The sequence below is a fragment of the Herpailurus yagouaroundi genome, unplaced genomic scaffold, assembly GCF_014898765.1.
Source record: "Herpailurus yagouaroundi ecotype Mexico unplaced genomic scaffold, PumYag 164, whole genome shotgun sequence".
Taxonomy (NCBI): domain Eukaryota; kingdom Metazoa; phylum Chordata; class Mammalia; order Carnivora; family Felidae; genus Herpailurus; species Herpailurus yagouaroundi.
Window position 1 is genome coordinate 12951136 of NW_024412405.1, and position 7380 is coordinate 12958515.

Genomic DNA, 7380 nt, shown 5'->3' on the forward strand with positions numbered 1-7380 from the left:
ACTTACACCAAACCTCACCCACCACACTCCAGAAGAACCGCCCTTCCTAGTCACACTTGCTTCAATCCCAGTATAGTGGGCCTCCTCCCCCAGAAGACCAACCCAAACCCCTGACAACACTGTGTCTCCTAACCTGGGAGTTTTGGTAGGCCTTGATTTTGGTGGTGGCAGTGACAGGTTTCATTTCACAAGCAGACCAGGGCACACCTAGTTAAAACATGCCACATTCAGACCAGGGACCAAACACTGCCCACAGCAGGCAAAGAGTACCTCTACAGACAACTGGCCTGAAGGATAAAGCAGCTGGGACACAGCAGTAGAGCACACACAGCACACATTGGAGACACTCCTGGAAGCACCAGGCCCTGGGGAACAGGGGAGGCTACACTGCAGGGCACTACAGGGCCTCTTTTTCATAAAGCCATTACCCTCAAGAACAGGAGATATAACTGACTTTCCTAACAGAGAGAAACAGAGACTTAGACAAAACGAGAAGACAGAAGAATTTGTCCCAAATGAAAGAACAAGACAAGGTCATGGCCAGAGATCTAAGTGAAACAGATATCTATCTCTGCCTGATAGAGAATTTAAAGCAATGATCATAAGGATACTAACTGGACTTAAAGAAAAAAAAAAAAAAGAGTTGAAGATGTGAGTGAGACCATTAACACAGAGGTAAGGAATAACAGAGCAGAGCTAAAGGGCTCAATAAACTAAATGAGAAACACACTTGACACAGGGAAAGAACAGCAGACTGGAAGAAGCAGAGGAATGAATTAATGACCTAGAAGACAGAGTTATCAAGTAATCAAGCTAAACAAATAGGGAGGAAAAAAGAATTATGCAAAGTGAGAATAGACTTAGGGAACTCAGTGACTCCATCAAATGTAATAACATTCATATTGTAGGAATCCCAGAAGAAGGAGAGAAAAGGGTGTAGACAATTTATTTAAATAAATAATAACTGAAAACTTCCTGAATCTGGAAAAGGAAACAGATATCCAGATCCAGGAGACACAGAGAGCCCCCAACAAAATCGACAAAAGCAGATCCACACCAAGATATATTGTGATTAAATTGGCAAAATATAGTGATAAAGAAAAGATATTAAAAGCAGCAAGATGAAAGAAGACAGTAACATATAAGGGAAAACCCATAGGGGTAGCAGGGGATTTTTCAGCAAAACTTTCCAGTCCAGAAGGGAGTGGCATGATATATTCAAAGTGCTGAATGGCAAAAATCTGCAGCCAAGCACACTCTTTCCAGCAAGGCTATCATTAATTATAGAAAGAGAGATAAGGAGTTTCTCAGAACACAAAACCTGAAGAGTTCATGACCACTAAACCAGCCCTGTGAGAAATATTAAAAGCAACACTTTGAATGTAAAGGAGAGACCAAAAGTGACAGTATAAAGGTAGGAAACACAAAAGCAGTAAAAATGAATATTTCTGTAAAAAATAAGTCAAAGAACTCACAAGATAAAAGAATGTAAAATATGACAACATTTACCTAAAACATGGGGAAGACAGGAATAAAGAATAGATTCAAACTTAAAAGACCATCAACTTAATATAGATTGTTATATGCAGGAGAGGTTATATATAAACCTAACGGTAACCATATATCAAAACCCACTAATAAATATGCAAAGAATAAAGAGAGAAAAATCCAAATATACCACTAAAGAAAACCAGTAAACCATGAAAGAAAGACAAGAAAGGATCAGAGAAAAATCTCCAAAACCAACCACAAAACAAATAATAAAATGACAATAAATATATACCTATCAATAATTACTTTAAATGTAAATAGACTAAATGCTCCAATCAAAAACTCTAGAGTGACATAATGGATACAAAAACCAAGACCCATGTATATGCTGCCTACAAGAGACTCATTTCAGACCTAAAGACACCTGCAGATTGAAAATGAGGGGATGGAGAAATAGCTATGATGCAAATGGATGTCAAAAGAAATCCAGAATAGCAGTATTTATATCAGACAAAATAAACTTTAAAATAAAGTCTGTAACAAGAGAAAAAGAAAGACATTATATAATAATAAAGAGGGCAATCCAACAAAAAGATATAACAATTATAAATATTTATGCACCCAATATGGAAGCACCCAAATACATAAACCAGTTAATAACAAACATAAAGCAACTAATTGATATTAATATAATGATAGTAGGGGGCTTTAATACCCCACTTACATTAATGGACAGATCATCTAAATAACAAGGAAACAGTGGTTTTAAATGACACACTGTATTTAACAGATATATTTAACAGATGTATTTAACAGGTATATTAACAGATATATATTTAACAGATATATTAACAGATATATTCAGGACACTACATAAAACATCAGAATACACATTCTTTTCAAGTGCTTAAGGAACATTCTCCAGCATAGATCACATAGAGACCACAAAACAAGTCTCAACAAATTAAAAAATATTGAAGTCATACCATGCATGTTTTCTGACCATAACACTATGAAACTAGAAGTCAACCTCAAGAAAAAATCTGGGAAGACCACAAATATGGGGAAGTTAAATAACATGCTCCTAAACAAGGAATATGTCAACAAAGAAGTCAAAGGAAAAGTTAAAAATACTTGGAAACAGATGACAATGAAAACACAATGGTTCAAAACCTTTGGGACACAGCAAAAGCAGTTCTGAGAGGGAAGTTTATAGGAATAGAGGTATACTTCAAGAAGAAAAAAAAAATCTCCTTCTACCTAAAGGAGCTAAAAAAAAAATAACAACAAAGAAAACCTAAAACCAACAGAAGAAAGAGAATAATATTAGAGCAAAAATACATGATATAGAAACTAAAAACAGAACAGATCCATGAAACCAGCAGCTGGTACTTTGAAAAAAAAAATCAAATTGATAAACCCCTACCCAGACTTACCAGGAAAAAAAGAGAAAGGACCCTAAAAAATAAAATCACAAGTGACAGAGGAGAAATAACTACGAACACCACAGTAATACAAACAATTATAAGAGAATATTAGGAAAAAACTATATGCCAACAAATGGGGCAACTTAGAAGAAATGGATAAATTCTTAGAAACATATAACCTACCAAAACTGAAGCAGGAATAAAAAGAAAATTTAAACAGACTGATTTTCAGCAAAGAAATTGAATTCAGTAATTTAAAAAAAAAAAAAAAACCACAAAAAAAACTTCCAGCAAATGAAAGTCCAGGAACAGATGGCTTTACAGATGAATTCTACCAATCATTTAAAGAGGAATTAATACCTATTCTTCTCAGACTTTTCCAAAAATTAGAAAAGGAAGGAAAACTTGCAAATTCATTCTATGAGGCCAGTATCATCCTGATACTAAAACCAGATAAAGACACTACAAAACGGGGTACCTGGGTGGCTCAGTCGGTTGAGCATCTGGCTCTTGATTTTGGCTTAGGTCATGATCTCACAGGTTCCTGAGTTTGAGTCCCGCATCAGGCTCCATGCTGATGGCACAAGGCCTGCTTGGGATTCTTTCTCTCTTTCTGTTCCTTTCCCACTCATGTGCTCTGTCTCTCTCAAAATAAATAAATAAACTGAAAAAAAAAGACACCACAAAAAAAGAGAACTACAGGCCAATATCTCTCATGAAGATAGATGCAAAAGCCCTCAACAAATGCAAACTGAATCCAACAATACATTTAAAGAAATCATTCACCATGATCAAGTGGGATTTATTCCTGGGATGTAAAAGTGGTTCAATATTTGCAAACCAATCAATGTCACACATCACAACAATAAGAGGATTGAAAAAAATCGTATGATATTTCAATAGATGCAGAAAGAGCATTTGACACAAAGAACAACATCCATTCATGATCAAAACCCTCAATGAAGTAGGTTTAGAGGGAACACACCTGAACATAACAAAGGCTGTGTATGAAACACCCACAGCTAACATCATCCTCAATGAATGAAAACGGAGAGCCCTTCCCCTAAGGTCAGGAACAAAATATAGATGTCCACTCTCACCACTTTCATTCAACATAGCACCAGAAGTCCTAGCCATGGCAATCAAACAATAAAAAGTAATAAAAGGTATCCAAATCAGTAAAGAAGAAGTAAAACTCACTATTTGCAGACAATATGATACTAGGTATAGAAAGCCTGAAAGATTCCACCAGAAAGCTCCTAGAACTGATTAGTGAATTCAGTAATGTCGCAGGATACAAAATTCATCTACAGATATCTGTTGCATTTCTACACACCACCAATGAAACAGCAGGAAGAGAAATTTAAAAAAATAATCCCATTTGGGGCACCTGGGTGGCTGTTGGTTAAGCATCCAACTCGGTTTTGGCTCAGGTCATGATCTCACAGTTTTATGAGCTCAGACCCCACATAGGCCTCTGCACTGACAGCATAGAGCCTGTTTGGAATTCTCTCTCTCCCTATCTTTCTGCCCCTCCCTCACTTGTGCTGTCTCTGTCTCTCTCAAAATAAATAAATAAACTTTAAAAACAAGGAAAGAAAATAATCCCATTTACAATTACACCAAAAATAAAAAGATACTGAGGAATAAACCTGACCAAAACGCTGTATGAAAACTGTAAAACACAGGAGCGCTTGGGTGGTTCAGTCGGTTAAGTGTCCGACTTAAGCCCAGGTGATGCTCTCATGGCTCGTGAGTTCGAGTCCCTGCATCAGGCTCTGCTGACAGCTCAGAGCCTGGAGCCTGCTTCAGATTCTGTCTCCATCCTTCTCTACCTTTCCCCCACTAATACTCTGTGTCTCTTTCTCAAAAATGAATAAACACTAAGAAAATTAAAATTAAAAAAACTGTAAAACACTGATGAAAGAAATTGAAAATACACAAAGGAAAGATATTCCATGCTGATGGATTGGAAGAGCAAATATTGTTAAAATGTCCATACTACCCAAAGCAATCTATACATTTAATGTAATCCCTATCAAAATACCAACAGCATTTTTTTACAGAACTAGAACAAACAATTGTAAATGTGTATGGAACCACAAAAGACTCTGAATAGCCAAAGAAATCTTAAAGAAAAGCAAAAATGGAGGCATCAAAGCAATATGGACTTCCAGTTATATTACAAAGCTGTAGTAATCAAAGCAGTATGGTACTGGCACAAAAATAGACACAGAGATCAATAAATAGAACAGGATAGAAAATCCAGAAAAAACCCACAATTATATGGTCAATTAACCTTTGTCAAAGCAGGAAAGACTATCCAATGGGAAAAAGACAGTCTCTTCAACAAGTGGTGTTGGGAACTGGACAGCCATGTGCAAAAGAATGAAACTGGACCACTTTCTTGCACCATACACAAAAATAAACTCAAAATGGACTAAAGACTTAAATTTATGTGAGACATAAAACCATAAAAATCATAGAAGAGAACACAAGCACCAAGTTCTTTGTCATTAGTTGTAGTAACTTTCTTCCACACATGTGTCCTGAGGCAAGGGAAACAAAAGCAAAACTAAACTATTGGGACTAACTACATCAAAATAAAAAGCTTCTGCATAGCAAAGGAAGCAATCAACAAAACTAAAAGGCAACCTACCAATATTTGCAAATGACATATCCAAAAGAGGGTTAGTATCCCAAATATATAAAGAACTTATACAGCTCAACAACCAAAAAAACCCAAATAATCCAATGTAAAAAATGGACAGAAGACATGAATAGACATTTCTCCAAAAAGACATACAGATGGCCAACAGACACATGAATAGATGCCCATCATTACTTATCATCAGGGAAATGTAAGTCAAAGAAAGCTATAATGAGATACCACCTCACACCTGTCATAATAGCTAAAACCCAATAAATAACAGGTGTTGGCAAGGATATGGAGAAACAGGACCCTCTTGCACTGTTGGAGGGAATGCAAACTGGAGCAGCCACTCTGGAAAACGGTATGGAGGTTCCTCAGAAAGTTAAAAATAGAGTGCCTCATCATCCAGCAATCCCACTACTAGGTATTTGCCCAAAGAATACAAAAACGCTGATTCAAAGGAATACATGCACCCCAGTATTTATAGAGCCATTATCTATTAAGCCAAATTATGGAAAGAGCCCAAGTGTCCACTGACTGATGCATGAATAGAGAAGATGTGGTGTGTATATATAAAATGGAATATCACTCAGCCATCAAAAAGAGTGAAATCTTGGGGCACCTGGGTGGCTCAGTCAGTTAAACATCTGACTTTGGCTCAGGTCATGATCCCATGATTCATGGGTTCGAGCCCCATGTTGGGCTCTGTGCTGCCAGCTCAGAGTCTCGAGCCTTCTTTGGATTCTGTGTGTGTCTCTCTCTGCCCCTCCCTACTTGCACTGTCTCTCTCACTCTCAAAAATAAGTAAAATTAAACATTGAAATATTTTTAAAACCTTATTTAAAAAAGAGTGAAACCTTGCCATTTGCAATGATGTAGATGAACCTAGAGGGTGAAATGCTAAGTGGAATAAGTCAGCCAGAGAAAGACAAATACCATATGATTTGGAATTTAAGAAACAAAACAAGAAAAGAGAAAGAGAGAGACAAACCAAGAAACAGACTCTTAACTCTAGAGAACAAACTGATGGTTACCAGAGAGGATATGGGTGGGGGGATGGGTAAAATAGGTGATAGGGATTAAGGAGGGCACCTTATGCTAAGCACTGGGTGATAAAATGAAAACTTTAATAAATAAATAAATAAATAAATAAATAAATAAATAAATAAATAAAAACAGTAGCTATACTCCAAAGAAGATTTATACATGGCTAATAGGCACATGAAAAGGCTGGCATCACTAATTATTAGAAAAATGCATATCAAAACCATAATGAGATATTATCTCACACCTGTCAGATTGGCTATTATCAAAAAGACAAGAAATAACAAGTATTGTTATTGGCCTTGTTGCTTGTGTGTATGATATTCAAAGAGTAGAATCCCCAAAGTAATAGAACACTCTAACGTGGGGCGCCTGGGTGGCTCAGTTGTTTGAGCGTCCGACTTCGGCTCAGGGCACGATCTCACGGTCCGTGAGTTCGAGCCCCGCGTCGGGCTCTGGGATGATGGCTCAGAGCCTGGAGCCTGCTTCTGATTCTGTGTCTCCCTCTCTCTCTGACCCTCCCCCATTCATGCTCTGTCTCTGTCTCAAAAATAAATAAACGTTAAAAAAAATTAAAAAAAAAAAGAATACTCTAACGTTTGTTCCAGAAAACCTTGTTTTCAGAGATCAGTAACACAGTGGATGTGGACAAATGGAAACCCTTATCCACTACTGGTGGGAATGTAAGTTGGTGCACCCACCATGGAAAACATTATGGAAATTCCTCAAAAAAATTAAGAATAGAACTACCATATGGCCCAGCTA

General features: G+C 37.0%; 1 long non-coding RNA gene across 1 annotated transcript; it reads left to right on the forward strand.

The window, feature by feature from the left end:
- Nucleotides 1–2076: 2076 nt before the first annotated feature.
- On the forward strand, nucleotides 2077–2520 carry LOC121037773 (uncharacterized). The gene is made up of 2 exons (XR_005793971.1): nucleotides 2077–2307; nucleotides 2347–2520. It is a non-coding gene; the product is annotated as an uncharacterized LOC121037773 (long non-coding RNA).
- The last annotated feature ends 4860 nt before the right edge of the window (nucleotides 2521–7380 follow it).